This window comes from Giraffa tippelskirchi, chromosome 7 (assembly GCF_054371585.1).
Source record: "Giraffa tippelskirchi isolate mGirTip1 chromosome 7, T2T-mGirTip1v1.2.pri, whole genome shotgun sequence".
Lineage (NCBI taxonomy): Eukaryota > Metazoa > Chordata > Mammalia > Artiodactyla > Giraffidae > Giraffa > Giraffa tippelskirchi.
In genome coordinates, this window is record NC_137281.1 from 144,475,672 (window position 1) to 144,487,267 (window position 11,596).

The following is an 11,596-nucleotide window of genomic DNA, read 5'->3' on the forward strand; positions in this document are numbered from 1 at the left end:
CCTGATGCTGGGAAAGATTGAAGATGGGAGAAGGGGACAACAGAGGATGAGATGGCTGGATGGCATCACTGACTCAATGGACATGGGTTTGGGTGGCCTCCAGGAGTTGGAGATGGACAGGGAGGCCTGGCGTGCTGCAGTCCATGGGGTCGCAAAGGGTTGGTTGGATGTGACTGAGCGACTGAACTGAACTGATACATTAAAATAGCCTGTTATTATGGATTTGCTAGTTTCTCCTTATTAGTTTTTTAACATATTTTAATATATTCAAGGTAGATTTATCGTATCACCCTAGTAAATTGAACCAGTGATCATCACGAAGTGACCATTTTATTTCTAGTTATGCTTTTTGCCTTAAAATAAATCTGTGTTGTTCAATACACAGCCACACAGCTGTCTCTTCTATTTAACACAGTAGAATTTTCCTCTCCTTTGATTCTCAGATTTTTTTGTACCCTTAGGTTTTTTTAAGTGTCTCTTGTAAATATTGGATAGTTAGGTTTTGTTTGTTTTGTTTTTTATCCAGTCTGATAATCCTTGTCTTTTAACTGAGGCATTTGCAATTAATATAATTGTAAATTATACATATACAATTAATATTATACAAATATATTATTGTAATATGTATACAATAATATAATACATATATAATTAATGTAAATGCTGATATATTTGGATTAAATATTATGTGCTTGCTTCTTGTTTCATATGTTTTATGTTCCTTTTTCTCTCCTTTGGTTTTTTGGGTTTTTTTTGGGTTTTTTTTGCCTTCTTCTTGGATTGACTGAGCATTTTATTTATTTATATATTTATTATGGCTGTGCTGGATCTTTGTTGCTGTGTGGGCTTTTCTCTAGCTGCAGCAAGCAAGGGCCACTCTAGCTGTGGTACACAGGCTTCTCTTTTTGTGGTGGTTTCTCTAGCTGCAGGGCATGAGCTCTAGGGCATGCAGGCTCAGAAGCTGTGACTTCCAGGCTCAAGAGCACAGGCTCAATAACTGTGGCACACAGGCCTAGTTGCTCTGGGCATGTGGGATCTTCCCGGATCAGGGATTGAACCCACTTCTCCTGCGTTGACAGGCGGATTCTTTACCACTGACCCATCAGGGAAGCCAGACTGAGCATTTTTTATCATTTTATTTTCTTAACATACTTTGAAGTTCTATATTATTTTTCTGTTCTTTTACATTTAGTGTGTACATTAAAAATTATAATTCATGACTTACCAAAATCTAATATAACCAGTTTAATCTCCAAGAAAATTCAGTAAATTTTTAGAACATTTAACTCCACATGTCTTCCTCCAATTTATCTGTTATTATTGTCATGTGTTTTACTTTGAAATTCTACAGTTGATATTCTCCTAGATTACCCATTTACTTATCCCTTTGTTTGTGTTTTATTCGTTAATGTATTTCTAACCTTTCACCTGAGATCTTTTTCGTCTTACCTGGAAAAAAAAAAGTTCTGGAGAATTCTAAAATTTTAGTGGGCTTTGCTGATAGTGAACTCTCAGTTTTTGTTTGGCCAATAAAATTTCTTTATTTTCCCTTCAGTTTTTGTCCAGATAATTTTGTAACTTAGAAATAATTTTAAATGCAAAGAAATTTGTAAAACTAGGACAAAGAACCTTTTGTTTTCCTGACCATTTCCAAATAAGTTGTCAATGGGATGCCCCAACATACTTGAACACTTCATGGTATAACACTTAGAAACAAGGACATTCCCCGTACTTAGCCAAAATACAATCAGAAAATTAACATTACACATTATCACCATCTAATATAGAGATCCATTCCAAGTTTTGCAAATTGTTTTAATAATATCCTTTAGAAAACTAGAAGATCCAGTTCAGGTGACATGTTGCATAAAACTGTCATCTCTTTAGTCTCCTTCAACCTGGAATAGTTCCTCAGACTTTCCTTGTGTTTTATAACCTTGAAACTTTTGAAGATTACAGGATATTTTGTAGAATGTCCCTCAACATGGATTTATCTGGTGTTTTCTCATGAATAGTTTCAAGTGATGTGTTTTGGTCAGGAATACTACAAAAGTGATGCTGTGTTCTTCTCGCTGCATATTATCAGATGGTACCCAATCTAAATTTGTGTCATGACAGGTGATACTAACTTTGGCCACTTGACTAAGATGATATCTGCCAGGTTTCTCCACTGTATAAATCACCCTTCCCCACTTTGTAATTAATAAGTATTTCTACGCAATATCTCGAAATTACATACATATCCTTACTTCATCAAACTTTTACCCTCTAAAATACAAATCAAAAATACAATGAGGTATCACCTCACTCTGGTCAGAATTACCATCATCAAAAAGTCTACAAATAATAAATGCTGGAGAAAGTGTGAAGGGAAAGGAACCCTCCTACACTGTTAGCAGGAATGTAAATTAGTATAGCCACTATGGAAAACAGTATGGAGGCTCCTTAAAATGCTAAACATAGAGCTACCATATGATCCAGCAATCCCATTCCTGGGCATATATCCAGAGAAAGCTGTAATTTGAACAGATACATGCACCCCAGTGTTGATAGCAGCACTATTTACAATAGCCAAGACATAAAAGAAACCTAAATGTCCATCCACAGATGAATGGATAAAGATATGGTTTATATACACAATAGAATATTGCTTACCCATAAAAAAGAATGAAATAATGCCACTGCAGCAACATGGATGAACTTAGAGATTATCATATCAAATTAAGCAAGCCAAAGACAAATAGCATATCATATGTTATCACTTACATTCTATTGCAATATGTGGAATCTAAAAAAAGAAGATACTTAAAGCAACTATCCTTCAGTTAAAAAATAAATTTAAAATCTTTTAAAAATTTAAAAAGAAGATACAAAGCAGAAATAGACCCGCAGACATAGAAAACAAACTTTTGGTTACCAAAGGGGCAAGGGAAGGATAAATTAGAAGTCTGGGATTAACATATATACACTACAATATATAAACTAACCAATAAGGACCTACTGTACAGCATAGGGAACTACACTCAGTATTTGTTGGGTCTTAGTTGTAGCACATAGGATCTTTAGTTGCACACACAGAATCTAGTTCCCTGACCAGGGATGAAACTCTGTCTTTCATAACCTGCATTAAAAGTGTGGCGTCTTAGTCACTGGATCACCACTGAAGAAACCTTCATTTTTGTAGAGCATTTTTCACCTTTTCCAGGCCAGCTTTCTCTAGTAGCAATGCCAACTATAAAACCAGGTGAAGCTGCAAGGATATGTCCAATTTATTACCCATATTGCCTAGACCTGAGTCAGCAGGATAGTCAAAAAATTCTCAAACACATAGACCTGATTTCAGCATTTATACAATATAAGTCTCTCTTCCTTCAGCTCCCTCTTGACTCCACCAGGTTCCTGCCTGGTACCTCACTCAGAGTGGTTTGACAGTCCTGGCTCCCTCCACTCTCACGGTATTATCGCTGGGGGAACCTGGACGTTTCTTCCCTCCTAGTGATGCCAATTAATGCCAAGGAAATCTGAATCTTTCTTCATTTTTCTTGAACTCTGGGTTCTACCTTTTTTTTCTTTTTTTTTTTGTCAGAGGCCTCTTTTCCTTAGATTTGTTTAGTTATATCTCCTCATTTCTAAAACATTATTAGACCTTTTATATTTAACTTTATTGCTTATCAGGGTAGGTGCAAGGCTGCAGAGATTTATGTCAAGGACAACAATCAGATGTGCAGAGAGAAGCAGAGATGAGAGTTCACGTAGCTTTCAAAAGGCAAAGATAAAAATCACCTGGGTTCCTGATACTCCAGTTCCTAATTCCAGTGCCACCTCCTCTTAGACACCTTAGTAATGGTTTAGTTGCTAAGTCATGTCCAGCTCTTGCAACCCCACGAACTGTTACCCGCCAGGCTCCCCTGTCCATGAGATTTTCCAGGCAAGAATACTTGAGTGGGTTGACATTTCCTTCTCCAGGGGATCTTCGCGACCCTGGGATGCAAGCTGGTCTCCTGAATTACAGGCAGATTCTTTTTTTTTTTTTTTTTACAGGCAGATTCTTTACTGACTGAGCTACCAGAGAAGGAAGGTTGGTTTAGACACCATGACATACCCCAAAATCCTTCTGCTAAATTCTGCCCTGGCTTGTGCTAGCCTGACTGGCTCTCTGGTGCTTTGCATGAAGAGCAGTGACTAGGACATCCATCTATCTGCAAATCTCGGTCTATCTAGCCAAAAATATCCTCATCTTAAATCAGCACCTACAAACACTTTGCGTTGGATAGTCCAGCCTACCTTAAGCAAATTCTGAGAATCACCTATCCCTTTAACAATCTCATGTTGGTATCAGTTCAGCATTCTCTGCCAACCAGCTGGCCACGCACAAGCTCAGAGTATATGCAGAGGGTGCTTCAGTCTTATAGTCCAGGGACCAGTGGATTTTGTCACATTTATGCTATGCATATTGCACTGCCACGAGCCCTATTCATTCTGAAGACTTCCCCCACGGCTCAGCACTTAAAACACATATTTACTGAGCATGGAGAGTGTAGGCTTCGGCCAGAAAGTGCAAATTCTGACAAGGAAACCAACTCAGAGATGGTTCTTTAATACAGAGCTTCTCAAGCTGTTACTCTCTTACGAAGTGTCCTTTCAACTGCATTGTCATATTACCTTAACTTATTCAACATCTCAGAAACCTGAAAAAATGACTCTAAATCGCAGACCTCAAAGCCTTTACCTCACCCATTTTTATTCCCCTTAGAATTTACGTCCTGACTTCACTAGTCTAAGAATGATTGCTCTGGCTGCTTTCACGACACGATCTGCTGGGGGCGGAAAGCCCCAGCTGTGCTTTCTCTGCCTCTGACACCCACCCCTGGCAATCAGCACAACGCTACCAGGGCGTCCCTAATGGCATCGGCAGCAGTGGGCAACGCTCCCACTCATTACTAGCGGCACTAGCACCGTGAAGCTAGTGGGAACGAATGTTTATTTAGCTCCAGAAAATGAGCCGATCCCACCATAAGACCCCGTCCACAAAGGTGCAGTGAGAGGAAGCCATTTATAGAACGAGAAGCTTGTTCTGCTGAAGCTTCCACTGTAAAATGAAGCGGTTAAAGCTTCTGCCACAAAACCTACCATGGCTGACACTTAACCTCGTTTGAAGGAGCTATCACTTCAGACGTGAGGGAGGAAAATCACACCTACCCCTCAGAGTAGGAAAAAGGAAGCCTGGAAACCACCCTCTGTGATTCTCCCTGCTCTCTTAAGAGAGTACAGCTGAGCTTCTGGGATGCCCACTGTGTGGAAGACGATTACAGTGCAACTTTGGGGGTTCTGTTTCGCTGAGTCCTCAGGTGCTCACGGTGGGTGAGGCACTTTGCAAAATCCACATGTATTTAATCCTCACGCGGAGGTGGACAGCCTTAGTATCATCACTTTTCACTTGGGGAAACAGGCTCAGAGAGGTTAAGAAACATGCCCAAGATCCTACAGCTAAGTAGGAAAGGAATAGGAATTTGAACACAGGCTGACTTATGCCACAGTCTTATACTCTAGACCGCATTTGAGATGATTATTAACAATAATAAGCAACATTATTTATAAGTGTCAACTTCCCTGGTGTTCCTGAAGGAGGAAACAGAACAGGCTCTATCTTGAAAGCAGGACTCCATCTTGGGCCAGGCTATGGACTTTGAGCTATAAGTCCAGTATCTATGAAAAATGACATACCAACTGGAAAACCAGGCCCCCGGAAGGAAGAGCCCTAGGGCTCTCCATTACCTAAAAGAATACCCTAATTATCTGTGTGACCGAATAGAATCATACATTCTATTATGCTTATTGAGGAATGACCACAAGCGTATTGATAATCACCACTGTTAACTACCTAGGCTTAAGGTATATGAATCATGGGTTGACTTTGATTGTATCTTTCTTTCTCCTTTGTTCAGACTAGTTTCAGGAAATTTGGAGAGGTGGGTTTGGGCATGTATGCTTAGGGTATAAGGTTTTCATAAAAACTGGTTGGGGTCCTCCGCTAAGAGGAGACTCTGTTTTGGGCCCGCCGGTGTAATAAACTAAACTTCACTATCTTCACTGTCCTTCTGAGTGAGTTTGTTTCCCGAAACGCGTGGCTACAACAGTCCAATGGTTAAGACACTGAGCTTCCACTACAGGGGGCCTGGGTTTGATCCCTGAACAGGGAAGTTCTGCATGCCACGAGGTGAGGCCAAAAAAAGTGTCTCCCTTCCAGTATATAAAACACCTTCAAATGTTTTCTACTTTATCCAGAGTGTAGTATTTCTCTAATCTGGAAAAGTGGGATCACAGTACCTCAAATTGCCTCTTTTAATGGTTAACAGAGGACTAGATAGTTAAATTTGGGACAAAACAAGGAAGAAATTAATTTTGTGAGAGCATGTAGCTTTCAGTGTTGATTCATCTGAGAGATAGGAAGAGGACACTATTTGTAGTTGAAGAGGCTCCATACTGGAGAAGGTGATGGCACCCCACTCCAGTACTCTTGCCTGGGAAACCCCATGGACGGAGGAGCCTGGAAGGCTGCAGCCCATGGGGTCGCGAAGAGTCGGACACGAATGAGCAACTTCACTTTCACTTTTCATTTTCATGCACTGGAGGAGGAAATGGCAACCCACTCCAGTGTTCTTGCCTGGAGAATCCCAGGAACAGAGGAGCCTGGTGGGCTGCCGTCTATGGGGTCGCACAGAGTCAGACACAACTGAAGCGACTTAGCAACAGCAGCAGCAGCAGCTGCTCCATACTTGAGGCTTCTTGCTTTACTTGACTGTCTATATATATGATTCTAGAAAAAACAACAGAAACACCAGCGATTCCTCTCCTGGGATCAGGAGCAACATTCCCACCAGATTTGTAAAAAGCCTCCCCAGGTGCTAGTACATGTGGGTTTTTTGATGAATTCAGTTCTGCTTCAAGTCCACTGTAGTTTCTTAAATCTAAACAGAAGCGTAACTCTTCCCTACTCCCTTCCTCCTGTTCCGTAAAGGCAGTCCTCCTATCAGTGCTAAACAGAAACTCAAATGCAGAAGATACCAGGGAGGCATTAAATTTGGAGCAATTACATGCATAAATCTTCTTTTTCCTGCTCTTATTCTGCAGGATATTTTTTTCCTTCTCTCAATCTATAGCTTCCTATTTCTATAAAGCTGTTGACACTTATAAAGCCAATCACGGGAAACAATGCACATTCTTTAATGTTCTTCAATCTTGCTGAGGAACTATTTGAATCATGCTCACAGAAGCTCTGGGCTTCCCTGGTGGCTCAGATGGTAAAGAATCCACCTGCAATGCAGGAGACCTGGGTTTGATCCTTAGGTTGGAAAGATCCCCTGGAGGAGGGCATGGCAACCCACTCCAGTATTCTTGCCTGGAGAATCCCATGGACAGAGCAGCCTGATGGGCTCCGGTCCATGGGGTTGCAAAGAGTCAGATACGATTGAGCGACTAACCACATGGAAGCTCTAGCAAGGTACTCTTCCTGCAAGCCCTTTCTCACTTGCATTGTAGACCATCCTGGGAAGACCTCCAGGCTTGCAAATGTTTAGTGAGGGATGGGAGTGGTGTTTAAATTTTTTGCGGAATCCTCCGAATGGAACCACAATCCTTGGCACTAAGTGAAAGAAAGTGAAAGTGCTAGTCTCTCAGTCATGTCTGACTCTTTGCCATTCCATGGACTGATGCCCATCTGGCTCCTCTGCCCATGGAATTTTTCAGGCAAGAATATTGCAGTGGGTTACCATTTCCTTCTTCAGGGATCTTCCCGACCCAGAGATTGAACCCAGGTCTCCCGCATTTCAGGCAGATTCTTTACCATCTGACCCACCAGGGAAGCCCAGCACTAAGAAGACAGAGTAATAAAAGAAGAAGTAGGCTCAACGATCTGCATAACCCAGAAAGGGCTCTGTTGATGCCTAATGGCTGAGAACCCTCTTTAGGTGGGCAGGGACTGAACACATGCACAACTGAGGATGAATCCTGATGAAGAAAATACTCTCTGTATCCTAAAGAGGCAAAAAATGGCATTTCTGGGCTAATCTGGATGCCATGAGGGTGTAGAGTCACAACATCCTGCATACTGAGCAGGAAAACACACGGGCCCCAGGCTAGGTATTTACAACTGGCCTCCTGTTTACAGATGGGCTCCAGGTGGACACTTAAAACTAGCATCCTGTTTGCATTTCCTGAAACAGAGATAGGTGGCTCCAGGTGAGGCATTTACAATCAGCCTCCTGTTTGCCCGCCTAAATGGAAGTAACAACAGAAACCGGGTAAATAGACAGGCTTTGTCTCTTTGTGGACACCTTAAGATTATGAAAAAAGAAAGTGAAGTCACTTACTTGTGTCCGACTCTTTGCGTCCCCATGGACTGTAACCTATCAGGCTCCTCCGACCATGGGATTTTCCAGGCAAGAATTCTGGAGTGGGTTGCCATTTCCTTCTCCAGGGGATCTTCTTGACCCAGGGATCGAACCCGGGACTCCTGCATCGCAGGCAGACACTTTACCATCTGAGCCACCAGGGCAGCCCCCTTAAGATAGTAGTCATGGCAGAAACAGAGAGGGGTTAAACCTTGTTTGAGTAAAGGATCAAGAGATTACATATTCCCCCTCCTTGGGGCAAGGGAGACACTACACATGCGCAGAAAGACTCCTCAGGGGTCAAAAAGTCAGGGGCCAATGCCAGGCCACAGTCAGTCTTGCTTCTCCCAGATTCCTTTGCATGGAGATCCATATTGGCTGAGATATGTGTGCACGTCTATGGGGAAGGTCCTGAAACAAATTAGCCAAGGGGGACAAAACAAGGTGATTGGCCAGAAGGAAGACAAAGACCTGGAAGAACTGCCCTATATAAATGATTTAACCACCTCTTTTCTGTGCTCCTCCTCTTTAAGGAGGATGCCCATGTCTTTCTCTCCAGGTGTGTATCTCTGCCTTGCTTCTAGTTTAATGGTTTCTCTGTGTGGTCTCCCACTTGCTGTGCTATGTCTCTAATAACAAAGTATGTACCTGCTTTTATAGTTTTTGTCTCCATGAGAAATGCATTTTTCACTAGGGGCAAGAACAAAGGGAAAATAGCTTCTAACCTCTAGCCTCTAATCCTTTCTGGTCTGGTGACTAGGATTCCTGTTTTCATCCGGGATACTCAGGTTCAATACCTGGTCAGGGAATTAACAGCTCGCTCATGCCACCAATCACTGCTGCCTCTCCAAGATCAATGCTGCTGCCTTGAAAACACAACTCAAGCTTCTTAGGCCTCAGGTTAGGTGCAGGACAAGGAGGGATTTCACTTAGCACACAATTCCAGAAGGACAAGCCTGGCTAATGTTTTCCTTTTTTATCTGATCAAATTGAGTTTTTGAAAATCATATTGTATAAGAATATGTATTGACCTGAAAAATGATTCACCATATTGTTTAAACAAAAAGAGTCATTTCCTGAAAGAGCCTTTTCCTGAAATAGACTCCAACTCAATGATCCAAGGGACTTTAATGAAGATATCATTAACAAAGGTGTAAGCAGGATAAAAAGAGACAAGACAAGACCATTGGGGCACCCACGAGCTAGTAACAGAGAGAAGCTATTACCACCTGGGGCCTTGAAGGGAAACGGGGGAAAAAATGGAATTTTGGGAGCCTGATGAGCACTGGAGCCAGGGGAGGGGCTCCTGACAGAAAAGACATCCCAAAGCAGGCAAGGGATTCTCCCTCCTCCCAGTGCCCCGATCTCCTACTGGTTGAATTCTATCAGAAAGTGGGCTATAGAACTTCCCTGGTGGTCCAGTGGTTAAGACTTTTGTGTTCCCACTGCAGGGAACCAGGCTTGATCCCGGTCAGGGAAGTTCCATACACCGCACAGAGTGACCAAAGAGAAGGGGAAAAAAAGGAAGGAAGTCACAGAGGAGCCGACATAATACATTTTGTAGACGTGCAGAGCCGGAAAAGGATTGGGGGAGTGCATGAAGAGAATAATCAGCATCACCAACCCACAATAGCACCTCAAGAACTTATCACATTATCCTGCTGTTTTTTTTTTTATTGCATTCATCATTACCTCACATTTTACTTTTATTTCTTCGTTCCCCTTCTCTCACCAATAGAATGTAAACTCCTTGAAAGAAAGGAAGGCTTTTTGTCTCTCCAAAACTCCATTTTCACATGGAGTGCTGGAGCCCAGGAGGATGAGGAAGGCATCTTCTTTGTGGGGGGTGGAGAGTATGACGCAGCACAGATTCTCAGAACCCATGTGGGGTTAGGAGGACATCTGAAGTGGGGAGATAATAAATACTAAATAATGGTAATTTTACTGTTGGGGAAGGGAGGTACAAATACAGAAAACGAAAAAACTTGAATGAGCCCCATGGAGACGGATTGGAATTGGAGGTACTAGTTTTCAAGATAGGGTTAATATAGATGTAAATGTGTACATGTGTTTGTGTTGTATGTGACAGTGTGTGGGTCTATATTTCCAACTTTAACCCTAAGTTGCAGTATACTTGGGACATGGATACTCTAACAGCAACGAGTACACTTAGCACTCAGATCTTGGCTTCTAAATACCAATTTCCACTAAATGAGACCAGCACACCTTAGATAAATGACTCATTTCAGGCTTCGGCAGAAAAAGAACAAGATGAGCCCGGAACATCTTTTTCCAGAAGAAAATGATCACAGAATGATGAGGACAAGTCAAAAGGAAACAGAAGTAGTTAGGAAGAGCAAATCTAGCAAATCTGGGACTATTTGAGCATCAAAATAAATAATGATAAGGATGGATTTAGCCCCCTGAAAAACATAGGAAACTATAAGCCCATAAATAATCAATTAAATGTTTGATAAAGAATAGGATATTTACATAAACTCATAAATACTAACCAAATTACAAAAAAAAGAGTGATTTTGTACTATATATATTACCACAGGGGAAGTTATATGAAAGGTACAGGGACTCTCTGGAATATTTTTGCAACTTCCTATGAGTCTCTATGACAGGGATTTTTTTTTTATTTTATTTTTTAAATTTAAAAAAGAGTAACTTTACATAGGAGAAGTCTGCCTGCCATCACCTTAATCAAGAAGTGAAAATTAACATATATGTTTGTTTTATATATATATATATGTGTGTGTGTGTATATATATAAATGTATATATATAATGGTTCCAAAATATATAATGGGACCAACCAAAATCATATGCCTTCTGATAGGATGCAATAAGAAGAATGCTGTCACTTCTCTGACTTTCCTATTGAAGATACAGTCTGAAGCCAATCATGGAAAACATCAGACAAACCCAAACTGAGGACCCAAACTAAAGGACATTCTACAAATTAACTGGACTATAATATTCAAAAGTATCACGGCTATTAAAATTAAAGAAAGACTGAAGAAGACTTAACAGATGTAACTAAATACATATGATTCTGAACTGCTATTTTTGCCATAAAGGAAAGTATTGGAACAATAGGTGATAACTGAGTGAAACCAAGGATTAGACGGTAGTGGTATAAAAATGTTAATTTCCTAAATTTGATGGTTGTCTTGAGAATATGTAGAACATCCTTGTTTG